At 44.9% G+C, this 10,924-nt stretch overlaps 1 protein-coding gene across 11 annotated transcripts in view; it reads left to right on the top strand.

Annotated features, from left to right (window-relative positions):
* The first annotated feature begins 1,117 nt into the window (after positions 1-1,117).
* The window catches only part of TBL1XR1 (TBL1X/Y related 1), a 107,326-nt gene continuing 97,519 nt past the window's right edge, over positions 1,118-10,924 (top strand). For 9 of the 11 annotated variants that reach the window (XR_008841179.1, XR_008841178.1, XR_008841175.1 and 6 more), the window contains exon 1: positions 1,118-1,855. The gene's annotated coding sequence lies outside the window, so the exon portion shown is untranslated. Of the gene's footprint in view, positions 1,856-2,802; positions 2,882-10,924 lie in introns of those variants that run through there. The other 2 variants (XM_056498591.1, XM_056498590.1) reach the window with 1 other exon arrangement.

Here is a 10,924-nt window from a genome sequence, read left to right as displayed (position 1 = left end):
AAATTATCGCCTCTACATACCTAAAGCAGAGAGCCTACACCCCACCAGTGAGAAGAGAAAGTTGCCCACTTGGGCCACCAAAATCATTACACAAATAAATGCTGGACACCAAGTAATTTGCAATTACAAATATGCTTCCTGGCTTTCTAGGGAGATTTAGGTTTCCTGGTATATCCCAGGTGTTAGAGTGAAGGTAAAATCCAGAACTGCTGCCTTAGGACTAGCATAAATCTCTGGCAATGCTCTATGTAACAAAAACAAAAACAAAAAAACAAAACAAAAAACAAACAAACAAAAAAAAACCAAAACCAAAAAAACAAAAAACAAAACAAAACAAAAAAAAAAAACAAAAAAAAAAAAACCAAACAAACAAAAAAAAAAAAAAACAAAAAAAAACAACCAAAACCAAACAAAACCCAAAAAACAAAAAAGGCAAAAAACCCACTATATTCATGACCATCTATTTATCCATGCCAGCTGCAGTGAAACCAAGTTCTGAAATTGAGTGTGGTGATGTGGACGCCCTGTTTGAGCAACACCAGAGCTGGGCTGGGGTGCTGGAGAGCCTTGGAATGAGCTGGGATAACATGGGATGTTGCCGTCGGATCCGTGCAGGGCTTGTGGTCATTGGGACTCTGCACGGTGCCAATGTCCGGACATGAGAGTGCTGGACCATCGCCCAAGAGTGTGAAATGCTCTTGCAAAACCATTTTAAGATGGAAAGGGCTGCCTGGTGACGAATGTGGTTTTGATTAGCAAAGCTCGCTTTCAAAAACAAACAATGCAGCTATATAGATGACAAAGAGCATATTTCAATTGTAAAGCCAAGCAGCAGCCAGGTAGGACGTTGCATTAGTGCAGCAGAGGTTTATTTTAAAGGAAGGAGAGGGCAGAGGCGGCAGCGCGGTGCCCGCGCACGGCCGAGTCCTGCTGCCAGGTGCCATGGCCAACCGCGACGGGCTGCGAGGAGAGAGGCAAAACCACCATGTTACATCCTGCATTTACATAAGCTCTGTTGGCAGCGCAGTTTAATGCCTTTCCTAGAAAAGCTCCGCGGCCCGGGGCCTGCCGTGCCCGGGCCTCCCCTCCCTTTCCCGCGGCCGCTCCCCTGCCCGCTGCCGGGCGCGGCGGGGAAGGAAGGGGTCAGGGAGCGGGTCCCCTCCCCGACCCCCGAGCTGGGCTTGTGCGGCCGGCCCGGGCCGCTCCTCCTCGCCTGGCCTCGCCTCCCGGCTCCGCTGCTTCCCTTCCTCCTTCCTTCCCTCCCTTCCTTCCCTTCCCTTCCCTCCGCCGGCGCCCATTTCGGCGCGGCCGGGCACCCGGAGTGTCTGCGGGCCGCCGGCTGCTCCGCGCCGCTTGGCTCCTTCCCCCAGTAACAGCTCCCACATTCCGCCCCGATCCCTCCTCAATCTCAATCACACACACACATATTACTTTTTTTTTTTTTTCCCCTCCTTCCTCGGGACTTAATCTCCAGTCCCCCCCCCACCCGCCCTCCCCACCCTCCCCTCCCCCGGCCCCTGGCTCGGATATAATTGAATATCACAGCGCTACGCGCTGGGTATTTTTTTTCCTTCCTCCTCCTGTGTGTGTGTGGTGGTTTTGTTGGTTTTTTTTTTTCCCTGGTGTTTTTTTTTTTCTGCTCCTCCTCTCGGTGTGGACACCTTAAAAATACATATATATTTATATATATAATCGATAACTCTACGCGTGTACACACACACACACTCACACGGGCAGGGATGTGCGCGTATATACACGCGGCGGTATAAAACACACGGGAGGAGGAGAGAGACAATCCAGGGTGAATTCCTCGTGCCTCCATTCCCGGGGAAAGGGGGGAGCAGCCGCTGGCAAGGTAAGAACCGGGGGGCTCGGAGCCCGGGGGCGGGCAGGGGATGGGGATGGGGCCGGGATGGGGGTGGGGGGCGGCCGCCCTGTTTGTGTCGGTGGAGCGGGAGGGGGATGGGAGCACAACGCCTCTGTGACCCCCCGCTTTTATTAATGTGTGTGTATATATATATATATATATATATATATATACACACAGACACACACACATATATATATATTTACCGCTTCCCCTCCCCCACCCCGCGCCGCTGGCTTCCCCTCCCCCACCCGCCTTCATTTTTTTTTTTTTTTTTTTTTTTTTTTTTTTAATTAAAAAAAATTAAGGAAAGGTTTAACGGAGCGGGGGATGTGGGGGGGACACCGGCCTCGGCAGCGAATGGCACACGGGAGCCATGGCGAGAGGCCTATTTTTAGCCCGATTTGTGTGGAAGAGCGGCTTCCCCTCCCCCCCTTCCCGCATATTTACTTATGGGGGGAGGGGAAGGGGGGAGGGGAAGGGCCTCCCCTCCCCCATGCCCGGAGTTGTGCCCCATCCCGCTCTCGGGAGGGGCTGCACCCCCTGCACCCCCGGCCATTCCCCACGGCTCTGCCCCCGAGCCAAGTTATTGATCAGCTTTCCGAACGAGTTCCGGGCGGAACATGCAGTACCCCGAGTGGGCCCGCTGCGGGACACAAAATCAGCTTTTATTTTCCCCTTTCACAGCGTCTGTCCTTGCCAGGGCTTATTCCTGCCCGAAACCCCGGTGTAAATTGTGTGTTGCATCAATTAGAGGGGCTCCCACGGTTGATGTAATGTGTACAGTTTTCTTGGTGGAGGATTTAAGTCCTGAAATATGTGGCTTGTTATTGTGGTACCCTCGAAAGGGTTAAAATTTATCGTGTTGTTCCAGGTGAATTTAATCTTTCATCACCGAATTTCCTTTTAAGGCAGCTTGACAGAATAAAAGTCTCTCCCTCGCTTGTCTTTATCCCCAGAACAGCAAAACTTTGTCTGTGCTTTATGGCAGGGGCTGGTTGCTGCAGATGACACGTGAGTCTGGAGGAAAGTTTGGTTTGTAGGTCGCTGTGTAGGAAAGTGAAGTTTGCTGGTGAAGTTTTTACTACTCTCCAGTGTGCTCGACTTCCTCATTTTCCTGTCTGTGTAAATCAAATTCCTAACTGATTTATGGGGGAGGGGATCACAAAACATATTCCTTCCTTATTGTTAAGGCATGGGAGGCATGATCAGGAGAACCAGGTCTTTGTTGCATTAAAAAAAAAAGTGTTGTGGGCTTGTCTGACTGGCTTTGCTGTCCTTTGGTACTAAAATAAATGTCTGAGCACGTTGTGTGCATTAACAAGGTTAATGCTGCTGGTGGTCTCTACCCTTTGGGCGTTGTGAGTTGTTCTCCTTTAGCAGTGAGGGCACCATATGCAAAATGGGTGTTTGGGGTTTGGTTGTACCTGGGCTTTGGGGCAGTTTTGTGCCCTTGTCTTGCTCTGAGTAACCCAAAGGCTCCTCCATGGTTGGGTTTGGGGCCTTCCTTTGGACGTAGGTGTTAACGGGCTTTTCTGAGTACATTCTAATGAGGACTGGACCTGCAAGCTCCTGTGTGTGTCCTTAAAGTTCAGCGAGTGGGTATGTGTTTGTGGATGAGCTATGAAGGGTTTTTTGCTCTTATCCATTGAAAAAAACCAGGCTGGTGATGGTGCTTAGGGCACAGGTGGTGCCCTGTAATTGATGGAAACAAACTTTCTGTGGATTTCTCTAGTGTTTTTCTTTCCTTTGTTTTTGTTTAAGGTCTGATGGAATGGTAACATTTTGTATTATTTACCTAAGGTCACCTGAGCTTGTACCCTGCCCCTGCCTTAAGTTTTCTTGGGGGAAGTTGGATTTTTCTCCATGAGAGCTGTGTTTTCTGGTACTGTGTCTTGGGAGCGTGGTGGCCTGCCTCCCAAACTGTTATTGGGAACACCTGGAGAACACTTAGCTCCCATTCCTTGAGGAAAGGAGAAGGAAACGTAATTTAGATGTATGAAAGGAGTTGGGGTTTGGCTTTTGGGCTTTATAATTTATTTTTAAGCCTTTGCAACAGTGTATAGTTTTTGTTTGTTTGAGCGTGCACAGCCCTAACGTGTGTGTGTGTAGCATAAAGAACACAATAATTACAGAAGATTCTGTTGTTTAAGCTTTTTTCCCCCCTTCAAACAGGTAGTTAAGGGCTGTTTTTTTTTTCCTGTGAGTTTCCTTTTTAATATGAATACTTCTTTCAGTTTTACTCTATATATGGTAATTATTGATGTTTGTGTAATGCTTTGAAGTTGTAAGGCAGGGTATAAGCGCTAAGTACCCAACAGCAATACTTCATAGTCATTTTCCCGTCATGAAAGAGTTTGATGCTAAAAAGTGCTGCAGCCCTAAGCATAAAGAGGCTCTGGATGGATTAGGGGAAATGGCCAAAATTGCTGATAATGTTGTTTTCAGATAATAGTTTTAAGTTAGGAAGAACAGATCTGAATAATGTAAAGCAAACTGAGTTATTTTACCTAACTTCATTTTGGTTCATTTAATAGAACGTGGACTTTACATTGGAGTCAGAATGTGTTTGCTGTTAAAAGTTTTGTAGTGGCAGTAAAGACCCACATGCTACAAGGATGTAATCGTGCAGAAGTCAGGAAGTCCTGTAAAACACAGAGCTTTGTGAGCATCAGCGCTCGTTCAGCTCAATGAGCTCTGCAGCTGTCTGTGAAGTTGCTCCCAGAAGTTGGCTGTGTTTTGTATTAGTGGTGGGCAGTAGGATGTGAATCTTTCCTTACACTGATGCCGTTTTGGTACAATGGCACTGTGAAATGCTTTGGGAAGGCTGAGGTAGTGGCAGATTTTCATCACTAATTCCTCTGCTCATTGGGAGTCCCAAGTGATAGTCACCCCTCCAGCTTTTGCTTGCTTTGCCTGTCTCTTCTGTCCCCCTGGTGCCACAGCTGCTGAGGATCGTGGTGCCCGTGTGAATTCTGACACCTTGCTGGCGAGGACACGCTGGCAAGCAGAGGAGAGACAGACACAGACCTCCTGCCAGCTCTTCCCTTTCCCAGCTGGGATGGGGTGGTGGTAAAGCGGTCTGGTCTGTGCTTGGGGGAGGAGAGCAAGGACAGGGTGTGCTGCAGGTCGGGGTTGTGTCGATACTGAAATACTGCAATAGTGAGATGTGTGGTGCCCAAGTGTGACTCATTCATAATCTAATTCACCTGGTTCATACTGAGCGGTGTGATACTGGTCTGGGTGCTGACCATCCTCACTGGGTGTGTGTTTGCACATGCGTGCACCCAGAGTTCAGGGTGGGATAATGACTGCATTTAATGCCCTAAACATTAGCTCATGCAAGTAGCTGCAGGTTGGGAGAGAAGTGAAAGTGTGTGTGTGCACACTGTAATTATGCATGTTTGGCTCCTGCAGAAAGTAACTGCTCTGAGAATATGCTCATTTTAAAATACAAATTTAAGTGTTTGTGTTAGGTGAAGAAGTGTCAGTAACTTCCCATTAGGAACTATGATTGACAGCTCTTCTCTCTTTTTGAGTTGCATTGCTGCATTAATGTAGTAGCTTCAAATTAACAGATGATGATGAAACCATTTCTATGTTCCTGCTCTTGGTTTAGCTACCACTGTCCCAAATGTGCTCAGTTTTTTAAGTGCTGAAGTATGAAGTTAGATGGTCTTAATTTCTGTAAAGTCACTTAATGACAAGTGACTTTACTGGAAAAAGGTTCATCCAGTGATCCCAAGCACAGTAGATAGAGACTTCTTTATTCATTTCATAATTGGTTTCCTCCAAGATAAAGTGTGACAATGAAATGAGGAATAAGGAATATCTTTTGATATGAAATTGTAGGGGAATATATTGGCTTTCCTTTAATTTTTCAAAATTGAATTAGCTAGCTGGAGGTAAGAAGCAGTGAAAATGAGGCAGCATAGCTGTCACTCTGAGAGAGTTCATTGCTTGAGTGAAAAGGTTTGGAAGACTGGTCTGGAAACTACCAATTTGTATGAAAACTGGTGAACTTCTTAGGGTTCCGTCTTGTGGTATCTAATCCAAGATGAGAAGGCCTTTTCCTTCCTTCTTGTTAATGAAAACAAGGCTGGACTTGTTCATACAAAATGCTCTAGAGTCTTAGTGACCTTGTTTGAGCTCAGGTTAGACATTCCTTTAGTTCTGAAGGATCTGCAGAATTGTAACTCTGCTTACACTCTGAAACCTTTGTCTTTAGTACCTTACCACTTACCTTTCTGTATTGATAAGAAGCCTTAAAAATAATTCTGCCTTGATAAGAAGTAAGTGGTCACTCCAAGCTGGAGGTTGTGCAAATGCAGGGGAAAACTGGTTGGGTGTGTAGGGTTTTGCTGGCCTGGCTAGCCAAGGAGTGAATTTGCTGGTGTTGGAGCTCACCCCTGATTGCTTGCTTCTCAGATGGGCTGATTGCAGGGAAGGCTTTTGAGTGTATTTCCTTATGTGTAGTGATAGTAATCAGAAAGTCTGAATTGGTGTAGCTTACTGGAAGAAGCTCTGAAGTGATGAGGGGGAGCATTACAGAATTGCCTTGGCCAATATATGCAACATCTTTCAGAGTCTTCTTTTACTTTGAATGTAATTGTGCGTGGCCAAACTCAATGCTAAATGGAGATGCTGAGGTTCTTTGGAGTATGTTAGCTGGAATGCCAGAAGCAACATCCCTAGGTATGCTATTGGCCTAACATGCCAATTTTTGAGGATGAGTAATGAAGGCAGATTGGGTGTCAACCTGGCTGTGTGGTTCAGTGCCTGCCCCTGGCCCTTCCTGGTGCTTTGTGTATCCTGCTTGTCTCCAGGAGCTGGAGGTGTGGTGGCTGTGGGGATCTGCTCCCTGAATTTGTGCTGTAGTTGTGCTTGGTGCAAGCATGACTCCTCTTAAGAAGAGCATAAGCTGGCATCTGTATCTCTAAAGTAAGATATTAATGGTCTTATTTTCAAAGGTGCTGAGTCTTTGCAGTTGCATGTGAAGTTGGCAGTCTCTGTGTGTGCTTAGTATTTCTAAAAACCAACTCTTGTGTGTGGTTTGCAGGCTTTTGCAAACTCCCGTGAGGGTGTCATTTCTGTTCCTGGGAGCAGTATTAGTAAAAGGCTATGTTGTGTGCTCTGGCTTGTGTTTATTGTTGTAATTCTGAAGTCTCCATGTTGCAGAGGAGCAATCTTGCTTACTAGTAATGTCTAGCAGTAAAAAATCAGAATCACCCAGAGAAAACAGTTGTGTGGGTTTTTTTGTTTTATGATCTGAGGCTCTGTTCAATCTCTGTTCAATGTCAGTGTGTTACAGACACTCTCTACAGCCAAGTGCCATATGCAGACACACTTGGTGTCATTTCAGATCGCTCCAGGTGCGTTGCTGAAGTTTTAGCTGGTGGGGTGTGAGTAGCAGACCTTCCCTTCAGTGGGGCAGTACTTCTACCAGCCTGGCAGGGCAGGTGAGCTGTCCCTGCAGTAATGCTGGTGCTCCTTTTAACTCCTGGTGGGTTTGGGGAATGATTCAGTCTCTTCTCTGGCTGCACACTGAGCTCCCTCTCACCCCACTGACGTCAGGCTGCTGGTAGATTTTTATGAATTGGGACTGTGAAAGTGCAAACTTTGCTATCTGCACAGCAATGGGCCTGGTGGTGGCAACAAGAGAGCTACAGAAAAGATCTCTGTGCTGTCTATTCCTGGAGCTTTTTTCTAAGGTTATGAATTAAGGGTCAAATATTTACAGTTTGTGAAAATGTAGTGCTAAATACTGTGCCCGGTGCCAAAACCACAGAAATTGTCAAGGTCTAGAGTCCTAAAAGTTGCATCCATTTGACATTAACAATGTTAAAAGTTCATGCTCTTCCCTTAGGTGACCTATCACCAGCAAACTGAGTGGGGAATTATGAATGGCAAGCACATGTGAGGCAGATTTCACTCCCCTCATGGTTCCCTAAAAGTACCAGGCAAAGAGGACACAGTTTGATTTCCTGGAATGAGTTGCCCAGGCTGGCAGAGGAGTGGAATAGCAAGTTTCATAGCTCTTTAGTGGTTTTTGGACAGACTGATTCATGCTCGAGTGTCAGCACGACTTCTGAAAAGACAATTTTGCTTTGTAAAAATAGTATTAAAAAGATGTCCTTATTTTTCATATATTATTGATATTGGTCTAACTTACAGTCCTCTTGGACAAATGAGCCTTTTTGCCATTAATTTCAGCAGTTGACAGAGAGCTTACCTTAAAATACTGATTGATCTTAAGAGAGATGAGTGAGTCTGACCCTCCCCCCTGCTTCCTGGTCTCTCTAGCTCACAGTAAGCATGAGAACTTTCCCTCTTTTAGGTTATGTCTAAATTTGTGGGGGAAAAAAATAGTTTTGATATTGCATAGACCTATGGGGGAAATAACAAGAGATCTGGGTCAAAAAAGTAGGACGTGCAAGATTTAGAAGCTGTTGAAGTGTATTTATTTGTCCTATATTAGGTTAAAGGAAGTACTGGTGCTCTCAGTTTGGCAACGTGTCCTTCAGTCTGCGGTGTGTAAAGGGAAGACAACTGTTAAACAATGAATCACCACTTTTTTTTTTTTTTTTTTTTTGTATGGATGTCCACATTCTTCTCTAGTGCAAAACTTTCTGCTTGTGTATCAACACAAACACACTTTCCTAAATACAGACTCTCAGAGATAAATTTTAATTGGGAAGCGCTTGGTAAAAATGTGGAGTTTTGCCGTGATGATGTTTGTGATTCTGTAATGTATTTACTTTGGTGTTACTCTTCTTCAGGCTTTATATTTTTTAATGTACTTATAAAGGAAAGTTATCATGAATGTGGATGAAGGAAAATGAGAGATGGTCTTGTCAAAACATCTATTAATGCTGACATCAAATAAATTGTGCTGGAAGTGTCTTGTGTAGCAATGGATTAGCTGTTTCCCATTGCTAGTGCAACGAATCTGGGGTTTATAGAAATGGGGTCTGTACTTGCTGAACAATATAAATGTTCCCTGATGCCAGTGTGGTACCTGATTTTCCACTTTATTTTGAATGCACAACTAAATTTCACAATCTGGTGTCTTGTTTAGACTGTAAGTATCTAGCATTGTGGGCATGAAAGACGTCAACAATATGAAACGTCAACATGTTGAGTTGTGACAAAACTTGAACACAAATACAATGAAACAACCTACTAAGCAGTTTTGGTGAGCTTGATCTGATAGCAGGAACGGATATCTAAATGTAGCTGATTAATAGAAACCAACTTCTTTTTCTTTCTTTCTTTTTTTTTTTTTTTAACAGCTTTTGCCTTTATAGTAAATATTTGTCACAGTTGTTTGAGTAGTAAGAAAAATGCTTTGTATTTCTGTGAATGTCTTCCAGGGCAGACTGTGAATGGCCTTTGATTACATTAGAAGTATCAATGTTATCTTGCTGTTGGCAAAATCCACATTAGTTGGCTCTTCTGCTGTCTACACGTGCAAGGTTATTTTGATATGGATTAGTTTGTCCTTGTTCAACAAGGCCCTTTGTAAGGTTCTTTCTTACAGTACATATAATAAACATTAAATACGTTAGCATTTACATTTTTAAGAGTCTCCTCTATTAAAATAAAGCCAAAAGCCCTCTTGACCACTGGGTCATTGTGTTGAGGTGCCTGGGCACCACAGCCTTCCCAGGTGTATTATTTTCTGGCAAGATGGGCATTGTTTTTGTCTTAAGAAATGAACTCTGTTTGGTTCTGTGGGCTGTTTGTGAAGACACCAAATTCAATTTTCCCATCAGTCTGCTGTTGTCCCAGTGACTGGAATAGTTGGGGTCCCATATTAGAGTGGCACTCATTGCTTGCATGTACTGGGGACTTTTAGAGATCCTGTATGTATCGACAGAAATGGTGGGAAGAATTAAAAAAGAGAAACGACACGAAAGATAAAGGGATGGAAACTTTGAGGTAGCCAGGGAAAACACTCTCAGTGTGTTTTGACTCGCTCTTTGACGCTGGGGATGACTTCATACGCGAGGCTCGGAGGGTATGTGAAATGCAGTGTCAGACTCCAGCCAGGAGAGCGGCCCTTCCGTAGGCTGAGGTTTGTCTGCTGTGCCAGCAGCGAGCCTTGTGTGTGTTGGACACTGCTGCAGAGCTCCAGAAAGCTCCTCTGATGGTGTTAGAATATGTGAGATTTCATTTGCGTGCTTAATGTGCCTTCCGCTTTCCCAGCCGTGGCCTGTAACTGCCTGCTTGCAAAATGGAGTTTTTTCAAGGTGAAATGAAAGAAACGCACAGGTTTTAAAAACACATTCAGAGATCAGGTTAGTCAGATTTCATTTGTGTTAACGTTCCTGTAAATGGTGAAAGTTTGAAGCTGCAGTGTACTTCCGTGTGCCTGTTGCTGCCTACTTGTGTTTGTTAATCTGGTGCTGCTGGGCCTACTGCTGTTCTGTGTAATTAAAATAACCCCCCAAGCCTCCCCCTGTGTGATAAAACGACAAGTGGTGCAAGATTGTGTTGCTTTTTTCCTTTCTGAATTAACCCCTTCCAAGTGTGTGAGGGTGGCTCTGCCTTCTCCTCTTGGCTCTGCTTCCTTGTCCATGCTGTAGCAGGAAAGTGGCAAAAAATTGTAGTGAGCTGGAGTGTTTTGTGTCCACCCTGACAGTTTGCACCATTTTATTCTTATCCCTTCCTAAGGCTTTATTTGATTTTTCTAATAGTTCCCTGCCTGTTTGGTTTTGTTTTTTCCCTGGGCTTTCTCTCTCTTTTTTGTTATTTTGGACTTTTCTTTTGCGTTCTCCCCATTTATTCTCTTGTGAGTCCTTTAAATCAAATTGGTGCCTTTGCATTTCTGTTCTCTGGGTTTTCTCTGCTTTCTTCCTTTTTCTCAAAATGTTAGTTAAGTTTATATTCAGGACTCAGTCCTAGGTACTCCTCTTGAACTGGAGGGGTTGAATGGGTTTGGATGATGTGGCTGAGTCAGCGGTGGAGCAGAACTTGCTGGGGAAGTCTGATTTCCCTGTGTGTGCCCCTGGCAGCGAGCAGGAGGTGAGCGAGGGGCTGCCCGCGGGCACACGG

This window comes from Oenanthe melanoleuca, chromosome 9, assembly GCF_029582105.1.
Source record: "Oenanthe melanoleuca isolate GR-GAL-2019-014 chromosome 9, OMel1.0, whole genome shotgun sequence".
In the NCBI taxonomy this organism is placed as follows: Eukaryota; Metazoa; Chordata; class Aves; order Passeriformes; family Muscicapidae; genus Oenanthe; species Oenanthe melanoleuca.
Note: the sequence above shows the minus strand (reverse complement) of the source record. Positions and strands in the feature narration are given on the sequence as shown.